Below are 14,883 nucleotides of genomic sequence, written 5' to 3' on the forward strand. Positions count from 1 at the left end.
ATTTTGAGCTAAGTACTAATGTCACCATGCTAACATGCTCACAATCACAATGTTAAATTGTTGATGTTTAGCAGATATAAAGTTTACCATGTTTACTATGTAGTTTAGCATGCTAACAATAGCTAATTAGCACTTACAAGGTACAGCTGAGGCTGATGGGAATGTCAATTGTTTTTGAAGGTATTAAGATTTCTACATAGGATTAATCATCATTAATCATTTGGTCTAGTTTTTTTCCTATCCAAGACGAGGGTCTTTGTGACAGAGGGTGTCATATGGTACATATTGTAAAGCCTCAACCTCACGGTGGCACTAGAGAAAAAGGGGGATCAATTTATAATAAAGTTGTGGAGATATTCCACAAAAAAATCACCATAATACAATACACTATCAGGTTGAAATACTGCTCCTTGCATTTGAAATTGTTTTAGCTATTTTAGCCAACAGCAGTATGGGTATTAATCACAGTGCGTCAGTGATTTTCGGATGTACACTCGTTTGCACCATGCAGTGTGCACTAGTCATCTTTTTGTGGCAATGTGTCAGGTTGCATTCATAATCTAAACCATGATAAAAAAAAAAACGAATGAAGCTCATTAATGAAGTGACACAAAGACGACATTTCATTATTTGCGGTAACCTCTAACATGTCTACATTCACTATCTTAAGTACATGTATTTTAAAATTTCAAACCGCTGCTGTAGTGCCTCGGGAGTTAACAAAAATGTATTAACAATTTAGTGAGCATCTTGCAGTGATGAACCAATGCCATTAACAGTCAGCGACTAGCTTTTAGCCCTAAAGAACATGCACAATATTTGCACATCAGCTGAAACGTATTGGCGCACTGGAGCAGCAGAGGAGGAAGTCTGATAGGGGTTTCTCTCCGTTTGTCACTACCTTGTGGTGTGTATGCAGTTTCCCTGCCAGTGGCTCCGTTCTGATGCCAACCCACCATCATGTGCCAGAGATTTAGAACAAGCTGGGTGTGTAGGGTGGAGCAGGAAGAGATAAAAACTGGGTGAGGAGGGAGGGTTTGGGGGTGCAGGGTGAAAGCAAGAAGAAGAAGTCTGAAAGGAAGCGAGAGAGAGGAAGAGAAATCTGCCCTGGAGCTTGTTTTGTGATTTGTTTAACTCATAAAACCTCTTCTGTTTTAAACCCTCTCCAACACTTTCACAACCAAAGGTTCACATAAAGCAGCCAATCCTGCTGCACTACACATTTGTTGTGGTACTTGAATATAAGGTACACTTAAATGGGGGTACACTTAAAGGACTGTGGTGGGCATCAACCAAACATCATTAAATCTTTGCCTCTGGTGTGTCTGTTATACTGGTTGCAACCAGCAACAATGTCAGGAAGGGAATGTTCCTAATCATCAAAGTAAACTTCATGAATAAGTAATCTAACAGCTCTAACAAAAAAAAAACACCCTGGAAGGCTGCCAACATCCTGGCTTGAAGTTATGCTATACAATCAGTTACAACTACAGGCATAGAGCAAAAACAAAAAAACTTACCAAACTAAAAGAATTGTATTTCAGCTTAGACTTTTGATCAATGACATTTTGGAACTGTGATAATGCTGGCAGAACGTTTATAATATAATACATATTTCACCTAGTATTTTATTTTACCTGTGTGCGAAGGAGATACAAACAACTTTATAGGCTTAATCCAAGCGTATCAAATCAAACTATGTGTTTCAAGACAGTTCAGAATGATTACTCACAACATAGTGGCCATCAGGGGCCTTGCCGGGTGAAGTGATTACTCCAACTGCAGAGATGGGTTCTGTGGGCAGCTGGTTGCTCACTTCAGACATGTCAAAGCTGTGTAAGAAAAAAAAAACAGACTTTTGGCATTCAACCAGAGAAAACGTACTACAATGATCCACAGTGTATTTTCCTCCAAGAAAAGGAACTTGAGATACATCATGATATTCAGTGCATATAAATATTGAAAAAATTGTGTCAAAAAACAACGTTGGGACATACAGTCCAGTTAAAAAAAAAGGGAGTATTTTGAAAACTTTGAAATAAATCTGCAAAATGCAGCTAGTGAAACTAAATAAGGATTGCACCCTTCCGGGTCATTAAATGGAGAACGGACAAGGTTTTTCTTGGCTAAAATGGCCACATTATTGACTTCTTGATGAGGCTTATTATCTAGAAGAATCTAGATCTAGGAACTAGTAGAAAAAGTGGCCTCCTAATCCAGGATAAAATGACAAGTGAGACCAATGACAAAAACAGCATTTGGAGACCACTCAATGGCTTCACCAAATCAGAAATTAGGGGGAGTGATCACATATTTTCAAGGAAGTCCCAATCAATTGCTATCTATTCCTGTCCAAGGGAATTTTACCCTAATGGGTATGCAAACCTTTTACAGGGTAAGTGGCTTTGCAATGGTTCCCTTATGCAATGTTATTAGATTAGGTTTAAAGCATTCTTGTACTAACTGACAAAGTTGCTGCATTCAATCTTGATGTTTACAAAATCTATTGCAATTAAGCAGATCAAATTAGGGGATTTACTCCAGAAACAGCTGTCTCTTTAACAAATGTTAGATAGCCGTACTTATTCAAATGAAACAGGATAGCCAATTAGCTAATAGAATGAAGGATCTCTTTGTAACATTAATTTGTTCAAAATGAACATCAAGGCTTAGAGACTCATCCAGGCAGACCAAAGAAAAATCCATCCAAACTTACTTTCAGCTCCAAAGTAAAACTGTGTATTCCCACATGGTATACAAACTTGAATGGCGTGTCTGTAATATTCATTACTGGAACAGGGAACAATATATAACATTACAATAACGAAAATACATATTTTTACACCTGTAAAGAATTTCATTTAAAAAAAAAATTTAAGTATTTTCACTTGCATAGAAAACCCACTGTCACTACATGTAACTTTAATGTCAACAATGACATTCTTTTATTCAGCAAAAACTTCACACAATAAAAAAACACAAACAAAACTTCACGCGGGGGCACAGTCATTTGCTTTTATTAGCTCAGGTGCGATCACTCACTCTATCTCCCTCACCGGCACAGTTCCTCACACTTCAGCATTGTCAGCTGTCAGCGTAGAAAACCGCATGCAATGGCTGTGGCTAAAAGTGTAGACGTTAAAATACTCGTAATAGGGTGCGGGGTATCAGGTATAGCAGCGGCACACCGGCTCACTAACGCAACATGTGCGGATACTTGAAGCGACTGCAAGAAGTGGAGGAAGAATTAAAACCGGGAGATTGGGTGAGCTACCTACATAGTCTTACACCTACCTATACATATACATATACATGTAAGCTTTTAACCCAGCCTCTCACCGTGTGTTTAGCTTTCTAGCTAACGTTAACATCTCTAGCTTTACAAGGAGTTCTTCGGTGCCTTGTAGCCCTTCCAGAACCTTAGTAATCTGGCCTGAAACTTCAGTGGGTTTTCGGAGACTTTGCAGGGTAACTCCTTAGCCGTAAATCCGAGACTGAACAGCTTTTTAATGTATTTAGTCATCTTTCTGTATGAAAACTGATGTAGTGGGTGCCATCTGACTGACAGCTGTGTCGACCAATCACATGAAGTCATATCAGGAAAGAGCTTTGCTCAGCGAATAGATCTCAACAGTCCCACAGTGGGTTCTGGAAGTAAAAATACAATGCAATTTCTCCATTGACAAATTAGAGTATAAGCCATACAATGGTAACCGTCGATGGTAGACTTAAAACCAGTATTGGTATTGATTGGCAAAATTCCACCGCTCCTGGTTGATTTTCTCCAATCAGGGCCCCGGAGGGTGCCTATCTGTGTGTCAATCACTGCTCAGGCACGCACACGCATTGTGGCAATATAATAGCGTTCTTCTTCTTTCTGCATCAATTTATGCTGGATATATCTTTATTTATGTAAAGGGAAACATAGGTGACAATTCAAAATATAAAAACATAATGGAATATAATGCAGTAAGGCTCTCAGGCATTATATTTCTTTTAAATGTTTATTCTCCTGTAGCTTAACTTTTCTCATTTAATGTTATCTCTGCTAAGTCAGCACACATGTAGGCATAATCTACTCCTCCCTCCTCTTTAGCAACCTTTTTAAATGTGCTTTCTGCTTGTGTTCGAACATTCTGCACATTCAAAATACAGTACATTGCAGGTAAGTCAGTTGGTGACTTGACTTTACGACTGTGATAACATTACATGTTTCACACAGGTCCACATGACTCACGGCAGCTTACTACAACAGTGTATTTTACTTTACAAATGTATGTTTGATTATATAGGCTAAATTAATAGTAATTGCTGTAACCCCACTAGAAAGGGAAACTATATCCACACACCACAATAGTTCTCATTTGGTTTTTCTTTACCTGGTTAAAGCGTCGATCTCCTGAGTGCTGTCACCTTTTCAACTTCGGACTTTGCCCCTTTACACCCTGCCGGAAGCACTGATAATAAAACCCATACAACAAAACCCATACATTTCAAGATAGGATCTCCTTCTGTCATTTTTATTTTTTGGAAAAAAAAAAAATTATTTTCTGGAAAAAAAAACATTTAAAAAGAACATCATAAAGGGCCTGGATAGCTCAGTTGGTAGAGTGGGTGCCCATGTATAGAGGTTTACTCCTCAACGCAACGGACCCGGGTTCGACTTCAACCTGTGGCCCTTTGCTGCATGTCATTTCCCCCCTTTCTCTCTCTTTTCATGTCTTCAGCTGTCCTGTCAAAATAAAGGCTGAAAATACCCCCAAAAATAATCCCAAAAAAAAAAAAGAACATCGTAGCCATTTTACTTCGGCTTACTTATTGCAGAGGTCAACTCTTTACTGTGGTCATTTGAATTTATCCTGTCTATTATTATTCACTGTAGTTGCTTTTTTTAAAATTAGTATTATTATTTGTGTTTATAGCTATTATGAGCTGCTGATAAAAATCCCAACATGCTGCTCAGTCTATAAGTGCAGCACAGAGGCACTGGACTCTCGACATTCAATTCAACAGAGAACATCTTATTATGGCACCATCAGAAAGCTATATGAATGCTAAATGTGCCAATTCAAGCTGTCAGTGTGAATTGTGTACACACGAAGAATAAAGGCCTCTGCCAACAATGCCACATTGACTCGTGGGTGTATTTCTTTGCAATAACTTTTGAGATCCAATTTGGCTTTGGTAACTAAATTAAGGTTGTGCTTCACTAAATGACTATCATTACATGAATGTATCTATGGGTCACGCCTTCTGACAGTTGGTTGTCTCTCTAATCATCACATGTCATTACTGTAATCAGATAAAAGTAAGATAAAGAGCAATGTATTAGCTTAGCTGTAACATTAGGATGTACATCTCCCAGAGTACAAAACTTGAAAGCCTCTTTGTAGACTGTCCAAAACACCAATGGGCGACAGATGCTTTCCCATCGCCAAGTTTATTATTTCTACTCCCATCATACCAATCAAATAAATTATTTCATTGTGCAACTATTATCCTAATTTATTCAAATCAAAAACTTGTTGCTCCGTTTTGTGACATGGTGCCATATGCCAGTATGGTGTCTTCATTGGGGCCACACACTGTGAAATGTATTTATGGGCTTACATGGCTACACATGATGTGATCAGCTTTTCATTCTTTCTTTTTTTTTTTTTTTTACATTTTTATAAGGCTTCTATTAATTAGAGATGAGACGTTCAGAGGAAAACTGCCACCTCATATGACCAGCGACATTCACCACCTCCACACTATCTGTTGATGTTAATTGAAGTGGCAAAAAGCATGCCTTGTTTGCAGGCAAGAGTTAGTTTCTAATTTTAATTTTGGAAATTTAAACAGGCAAACATGCCACTGCCTGTTTTCACAGCATTAAGTATCTATTCTAATTTTAGATGTCTCACCACTACAGTATTTAGATGCAATTTTTTGTCCCAATTAAAGGGGCTCTTGTACTCGAAAAAAAACAGCGGCTGGGTTTGCCTCCACATGGCTCTCACAGACCGTTCCCCAATACGTAAAATACCTACGTTTTTTCACAGACAACTGCACTAACATGCATGCGCAGCTGGACCAGTGGACACGCCATTACTCCACTATATCTTTACATTAGTACTTCAAATAGTTGTTTGATGCTATATAAATGTGCTGAATATAGCTGAGTACAGCTCCTTTAAACAATAAAACAGGTTCATCAGTGATATTTTATAGTGATGGTAGGTGGATGTTGTTATCTTTGGCCTAGGATTTATGCTAAGCTAAGCGGCTGCTGGCAGTAGGTTCATGTTTACTGTACAGGCTTGAGGCTGGTGTGAATCCTCTTATCTCAAAATGTTCAAAACAACACTTTTAAGGAGCAGTCTTATAGTCCAAATTGTAAAAGTGTATTTTACTGTGTACCTACTTAACCGTTGACTATTTGACTAAATTAAGCTAAGTGAGAATATATTTGGAAGCAAAATATAGCTAATTGAGGCTAAGAGTTTCTGCATGTCAATTACAAAATGATGGCTATAGTCATTGAAACTGAGAATTATTATATATATGATTAACAGAACAACAACTATAAAGACCCCACCCTGCTGCCAAACAGTGCTCTTCAGATCACGTACCACAGCAGCATATCACGGATGTCTGTGTAGCTTCTGTGTCCATATTGTTATTTATTTATCGCATTTTTATCCCACTGAATGCACTTTGTCTCGTGTTTTTTATGTTTTTAGGGTGGAATGCATCACTTGAGTGTCACAACTGATTTTGTTGTATTCCTACGCAATGACAATAAAGGCTTTCTGATTCTGATTTCTGATTGACCAATTATTGTAGCAGAGACATTTGCATGGTGGAAGAGAATCTCTTTCTACGATATTCAGATCATGTAACACCGCCCATCATCACCACCACCCACCTCACACACAAACACACACACACACACACACACACACACACACACACACACACACACACACACATACACAAGCCTGCAAACACGTTTCCACATCAAGGTGTTGACAACCTTCGGAAACAGGCATGCTCGTTTTATGTAGAATTTGAGGCCGTGCTGAAGTTGATAAGATAACATCTCAGGCGTCAGTGGGAAAAAAAAAGAATAGGAAGAAAAAACAACAACGACACATGCTCCGGCTGAGAAGAGGTACACCTGCTTAAGTAATAATCTAATTATGGAATAGGTGATGAAACACTCATCGAGAGTCTGGAGATATCAGCAACACATGCTAACTGTGAGAGCCAACAGCTATTACAGTGTTTTAATGTGCGGCACATCGCATGCTAAGGATTGTGGGGTAAGATGAATGATGGCTGTGGCAGATTTCTGTGGGGGTGCAGCCAGTTTAGGATGCATGGCATTGCAGCTGGCATTTTGAAAAGGTTCATTAAAACTGTGATTTCTTTGTTCACGCTTTGTTTCATGTATGTTTTACAACACATCTCAGTTAAAGTCGACCCCATAAACACTGGATCATCCGATCATGTACAAAATATCATAACACATATGGTGAGTCTAAACAATGTTGTTGAGTGGTAATCAGTGGATGACAGAAGAGCCCCTGGACCAAAATTATACCTCAGTGAACGACTTTGCACCCAAATGATAAAAAAAAAAAACAGCAAAGGTTTTCTTTTCGTGTGTAAAGGTCATTCTCTGTGTTTTGTAATTTGCTGACACCACTCTGGGGACTGAAGATGGAGATTTTTGTGTTGCTACCCCGAGAGTAATAATATCCCTATCTCAACTTGGGAAATCTACTGCGCCCCAATGTCCCCGTCATACCCGTATGAACCCATTATGGGCTGTGTAGAAATCTGCAGGTCTCATTTCATATATGACCCTCAACCCCCTCCTCCTCCCTTTTCTGTCTACACATAAAGAAATCCCTGTGTCTCCTGAATAGCTTATAATAACAAGCTTTAAGAAGCCTACCCTTATTGCCCCCATAGGATACAGCCTTGCAAGGCTCTATAATATCATGCTTTCTTTTCTAATTAAAGGTCAGTTTGGTCCAGTCTCATTGTTGCCTTGGCTGACAAATCTCCGGAAACATGATGGAGTTGCCAAATGTGATTTAATTTTCCATTTATGCCATCTGTTTTCTTGGATAAAGCACAGGATTGCACAAGTTGAAAATGTAGGAACTGTCGGATTCAGTTTGTAATTCTTCACATTCGTACTAAAGAGTAGATGTCTTAAAAACCTTATAGATGATATATATTACCTTCCGGGATCAAACAGCGGGTCTTTATTTGACCTAAAAGGCGCATTTTTGAGAGATTCAGTCTAGCTTAAGTCACGTCTTTGGTAGTATTTTACATACATTTATCTAACCAGCTTACACTTTATCGCTCAACTCATCATCAAACGCACACCCATACACTCACATGCATCTGTGCATGCACGGCATACACATACACATGCATACACACACATATACTTTCCTCCGTCTGGTGGGGAGTCTGGACTGCTCCGACTGACTGCGCCTCACTGCCCTTGTGCAGTGGTGTGCCAGTTGTGCCTTCCCCCATCGCTGTGAATGCCACCATCTGGTGTGCCACGTGGACATCATAATCTCCCCTTAATTACATTAGCAGTGCAATCAGTTACTGCATTACAAGGCCGGGCGAAGAGCTTTTAAATCTTGGAGGAAATCATAAATAATTGCACTAAGTACCCAGCGCCAGATGTGCGTGCCAACTTGGCCGGCATGAGATAAATAGTAACCTCAACAACGGTGTTCAATATCGACTCTGCAAACATTTTTTGGGCAGTATGATCCCCTTGTCTTTTGCTCTCGTCCCCGTCCTCGTCCTTTCCTTCCCTTTGGACTCTCTCACTTTGTGCGTTAAAGCACAGGATGGAGAGGATGGAGTCCATTGACTACCTGTCAGCTACTGTACCTGTTGCTGCAGTATTTCCCCGCTGCACTGTGACTGATAGCCTCCAGGAAACAGTTTGTACCAAGGTGTTTCACAGCGTCCCCATTCAGTCCATTACTACACCCTTCAATCATCCCTCAGTCGTGTAATTAGATGTTTCACAGGTATCCTGTGCTGGAAATTAAAATTCTTTTTATGGATTCCGAAAAGCTGGGTTAGTGCAGGGTAAAAATGCATTACACGTGATGAGCCTCCCTCATTTCTTTCTCCTTGGATGGGATGTTGTGTTGTGACGCATGGTACTTTTCACTCATCTTTCTGTGGTGTTCTCGGGTTCCCAGGGTGGCTGGCTCACACTGACACACATCTCACTCAGTTCATTGTCAGCTCAAAGCACTTTCTCTTACCCACTGGCTACATGGGGCCACTATTCTATGGGATTAGTTTTGTGACTTTAATTCCAAGCAAAACTTCTCAAGTATCAAACAAAAAACACTAACTCAAGCAAAAAAATTGTCACCTCAAAGGTAAAACTTAAAACTTGCAAACAAAACATTTGTCTAGTTGTGAACTATTGGTCTTTTATTTGTTTGATATTATGTCCTTTTGTTTACAGTTCCCTCTGCTTCTTTCTCAATGATCAGTCTTTTGCTCTCTCCATCACGTTTGCAGTCATGCTCCCAGCTTTCTCCTTTGCGCTCCCTGAGATTTTGCTTGCGATTCTGACACAAATATCTCGCGTGGGCGGGTCTTACAGGGGTGCGTCCCCATTGGCTAATGAGTGTTAAGGGAACGTTCAGGGAAAGTTTGAGTGACAGCTCAGCCTCAGTGCAGGTAAACTAACGTTAGAGACTCAGAGTCTGGTCTGGAGGACACATAAACCACTCCACAGCGGATTACTACAAGATTAATAAAGTGTAAGTATTGATCATATATATATTATCTGTGATCTACGTTGCAAGCATGGTTACTAGACATTTGTTGTTTTGTTGTGTTAAGTTACTAGCTAGCTAGCTAGTAAAGTTTTTTTAAGTTAGCATTTAACGTCAGCTATACTTTACAAACATTACAGGGTGCGTGCGCATACCAGGGGCAGAAAGCCAGATTGGTGAGCTGGTCCGATAATGCAAACGCATTTTTGTCTCAGTGCACATTGTCTTAGTCCCTTCATTTCGTCATGGCATTTATATAACACATACTCTATGGTCTTACAAAGCTAACGTTGACCGATTACAATTTAATCATTTTTGTGTGAGCTGGAGAGCTCTCGTTATGAGAAGTTAGCTATAGCTCTGTTTGCCATTCATTCCAATGGGGAAACATCGCTGCTAGAATTTCGACATGCATTCCGGTGGCGTATTCCTTTAAGCTTTCCTTATTGTTTCTATGTAACTGCTGACTCAATAAAACATGATTTCAGTTGGATCTGTTTGTCGGTCTTTAATTTTGCAGTGTTACTGTGATAAATATGTATGGCTATAATTATCATTTTAGGCTAATGTAATAGCCCGTGTTAGCAGCAGGGTTACTCCTGAGTGTACCCTTATGGTTGGTTTATGTCTTAAAATAATGGCCAGGATTTCTGGGAAAAGGTACGATATGTTAGTTTCAAAACATCACTGCAGGTTGATTGTTTTTCGCAGCAGAGGTTGACTGTGGGCGAGAGGGCGACAACACTGTCTTGGTTAGCTCGCCGAAGCTCTACTGCCACTGTCTCGGCAACGTTAGCTAATGTCCGCTAGCTAATGTAGGCTAACTATAGCCAGTTAGCTTTGTATGTAACATAACAAAAACCCACTCATCTCAGAGGAGCAAAGCTTAATATTTCATTCAATAAAGTTATGTACAAAAGGAGCACTAACGCCACAGGTCCTATGTTGGCAACGTGGACGCAGATATAGTAAACTCCGAAGGCAGTCGTAATATTTACCTAGTAGGCTAGGCTAACACTGTTGCGCTAACGTTAGCAAAACATCGGCGTAGCTTTAGCTAGCTGTCTAAACTTGTCTTGATTCCGGACCTTTAATTGTCTATGGTCCGGACTCGAGTACCACAGCCCTGACAGGTAGATATCACTTAGCTGAACAACCACAAGCTGCAACTTTTCTGATTGATACAATGGGAGCCTGATTCTTGTATATGACCCCAATCTGCCCCTCTTATGGTTTGAAGCCATAACCTCCGCTGGTTTTTGGCAAAAGCATGCTTCCCTCTAGGTATGTTAAACATCAGGCACCCATCCCTGGCTCTGTTTGTACAATTAACTACGCAACAACTCCTTGGCATTTTGACTTACGCTATGCCGCTACTAGCTAGCTAGCTACACAAAACACGTCTTCTTTCTGCCCCCCGGTTGCGTGCGCAAGCAGTGATGACGTTGCCGAGAAACCCAATGTATATTATGGTCTATTAGGAAAAATTATTATCCAGCTAAGTACTAATTGTTGTGGTTGCTATTGGCCTGATAATACACAATGCTAGGATATTGGTTAAGTTGTACAATGTACGAATGTAATATATTATAGAGTTCGACACAGATAATGTTCCATCTGTACACACTGCTTCTTCTTTCTTTGCACTACCTTAATATTGCAGATAACGGACGTATTTTTTGTATTTTTTAGCGCTGTAAATGTCAACAATATTTAGAATTAATGCATAGTGTTACTACTGTCCAAACTATGTACTTTAACTAACACACCAGGCCCTTGACAAATACTTTGCTTAGTGATCCTTATGGTTTGATGTGATGTGCATGTGTCCTGGTGGCTGGCCATATCTTACTTTACACATGTAGTCAACGTGGAGGTAGGAATCTAGAAAGTGTGATCAATAATATTCCAGAAATAAGTGTTCCAGTAGTGTTCAGGAAAGCTAGATAAAATGTTACTAGAGTGCAGGCTTTATTTAGCTAATTTCAAACACTTTTTATCATCCAATAAGGTACTTCAAGCTTTACAATAAGAAGTCAAGGAAGTGAAGGACTACAGCCACATCCCAGCCCTTCAGAGATCTGTCCTGCAGAAAAGGCTGTCGTCCAGACTGGAGCGGTGGTCCCTCAGTGAACTCAGGAGACCAGATGATCCCAGGCGTCCAGGAGTTGTGTGTGATATTCCTGCACCACCCTCAGACGTGTTGTTGCAGACACATGTCAGCGGAGAAATACAGCTTGCCTTAGGTGAAACTGAATATGTGAAATATACACATAACCCAATTACTCAGTATGTTTGTGTATTGTTGGTGATGAAAAACTGACCCTGACCTGTGATGTACTGCAAATAATGACTGACATTGAGTTCCAGCTTCTTCTACCACCGGGGCCCCAGCAAAATATGTTCAAATATGCATTGTGTGTGAAGTATTGGACTAAAAATAAAGCATTATAATAGTCTCAACCTTATTTCCTGTTTTATATAATGAACCAAACAGACAAGGGTGAATGTAAAAAAATGTTTTAATATATTATGTGCATTTTAAAATATAATTACAGTAAGACAATGTAAACACAAATTAAATTACAGGACAGTATACTGTAGTAGGATATACAATGGACTAAGAAACTACAAGTACACCAATGAAAACTTAAGAAAATGGTTATTGTAAGTGTTAATTGAGTATCTGAGCAAAATATGATCAATACATACGCTATTGGTTTATACCCTGGCTGTTTGAAGCCTTCGCACACAGCGTTTCCTCCACAGAGAGACCGAAGGCTCCTCTCCCTCTGCTGCTCCCACGTCCTCCTGGTTGGTTGGCCTGCTGCCTGATGTGAGCTGTGATAGAAAATTATAACAAAGTTTCTTACACAAATCAAATGGTAACAAAGTTCTTACTGATAACTAAGGCTTCCAAGGTTGTGTGATTTACAATTAAAATAACTTGCTTTTCAGTAGCCATTAGCAAATGTGTAGGCTTTAAAAACACTATGAACATTTTCCTTATGCTGACCTGCTTGCAGTTACAACAGAAGACATGTAATTACAGTCTTTGTCATAACTAGGAAAGTACAGATTACCACAAAACTATAAAGATGAACCAGTTAAGCAGTGCTAACACTGCATTTGTACTGTACAGTATGTGTCGACCTCTAGATATAATACATTATATTCACAGCTTCCACATTGTACAACTTAACCAATAAGTGTATTATCATGCCAATCAACCACAATAATTAGTAGTTAGCTGGATAATAATTTTTCGTAATAGGCCATAATATAGCTACGCTACTAACCTAAACTTTGGTTAGTAACGTAGCTCTATTATAGAGCTACGATGCAAGGCTGTTAGTTATTTATTTCAGGGGCCACAGGAGGACTATTTGGACCTTTAGTCAAAAAAGACATGATCCTCCAGAACAATTTGGAAACAACTTATCAACGCCTTCTGCACTGGTTTGCACTTGGCAAAGACATACAGATTCCCATTGTTTTTTTTACAACAATGACATATATGACTAAACCTCTGCTTTCTCATCTGACGCATCCCACTCCTCTGTTATGGTGTGGTGGCCATTTCAGTAGATTTACTCACTAACGTTGTTGTGGAAACACAATAAGCATGGAAACTACACTTCCTGCATTACTGCATTACTTCAAATACTAAGTTACTCCTCTAGTAAACTAGTATTCACATGAAATAAAACAATAAAACATTGAGACCATTCAGCAAAGGACACTGGGTAACATTCAACACACAAACTGGTTGCTATGGACTCGTCACTAGGCTTCCTCCACTTCGCTTCCGTTTAAACAAAGTGGAATGAACGTATATAAATCCAAATCTACACAAAACCCACAATCAGTTAGTAAGCTGACATCAAATGTGGCATTTAGGAAACCTTTATTGCAACCTTGGCACGGTAAGATGTCCAGACTAGCAACAGTCATTTTCGTTTTTGCGTTATTTTTACTAAAGCAGTATATGAAATCAGATGTATTACCTACCACCATTTAGTTGTTTTGTGTTATTTAAGATATTTATAAAATATCTAGTCATGCCTGACTTAATTATTCCACTAATTTTTTAAGCAATGCAATTAGCCGTTTCAGCCACCAGGGGAGCAGTGCTCCCCCTGCCCCCCCCCAGCAAACTCACGGGTCTGGTAGTGAAGGAGGGACAAGACTGAAGGCCACATGGAAAAATATGCACCAAACAAGCCACTTTGAAATTTTGCTGTTTCTATGAATACAAAAGTTGGGTGACCCCCCCACTCCTGGACTAAATTGTTTTGGATGACCCTCCCCTCAACAAAGAATAAAAAGACATGACTCTCCCCTATTTTCCTCCGGTGGTCCATTCCATACCAAACTGTCCCTTATATCCACTATTGGTCCCTCTGGGATGTGTGTCTTACTCTGTTTGCCACCCATTCTGGTGTGGAAAGTACTTTATTTGCATCTTAAAATATAGTCGTCACTCTAAGTCTTAGTTTCTTTCTTGGAAAACTTTTCAAAAGCCGTTTAGGTTGAAATTCACACTTAATTAGTGGTCTTATTTCAAACCTGTGTCTGTGGTCAAGAATTCCATTTTACGATCCTCGTGAGGCTCAATCTCAAAAAAAATCACAAAATCTTGTCAAATAATCTCAACATTTTTAGTTTTGTCTGACTCAACGAACCATTTTCAGGAAACCCAAAATTTGATGACCAATATTCTAAACATTGGAGACATCCAGGCCCGTATTTTTGTATCACTATATCCACTATTGGTCCCTATCCGGGGTGTGTGTCTTACTCTGTTTGCCACCCATTCTGGCGTGGAAAGTACTTTATTTGCGTCTTAAAATATAGTCGTCACTACAAGTCTTAGAGCAGAAGCACAGATGTCTAGTTTAGTTTTTGTATGTATCTCGAACAATCAACGTACTTTAAAAGAGAAATCAAACACAAAGATAAAACGCAATCATGTAAAAATCCATCTGATTCCATCAAAGAACAAAAACAGGATGAGTTTGAGAAGGAGCAGGCAGAATCATAATGCTTATGAAGT

This window comes from Perca flavescens, chromosome 5, assembly GCF_004354835.1.
Source record: "Perca flavescens isolate YP-PL-M2 chromosome 5, PFLA_1.0, whole genome shotgun sequence".
Classification (NCBI taxonomy): Eukaryota; Metazoa; Chordata; class Actinopteri; order Perciformes; family Percidae; genus Perca; species Perca flavescens.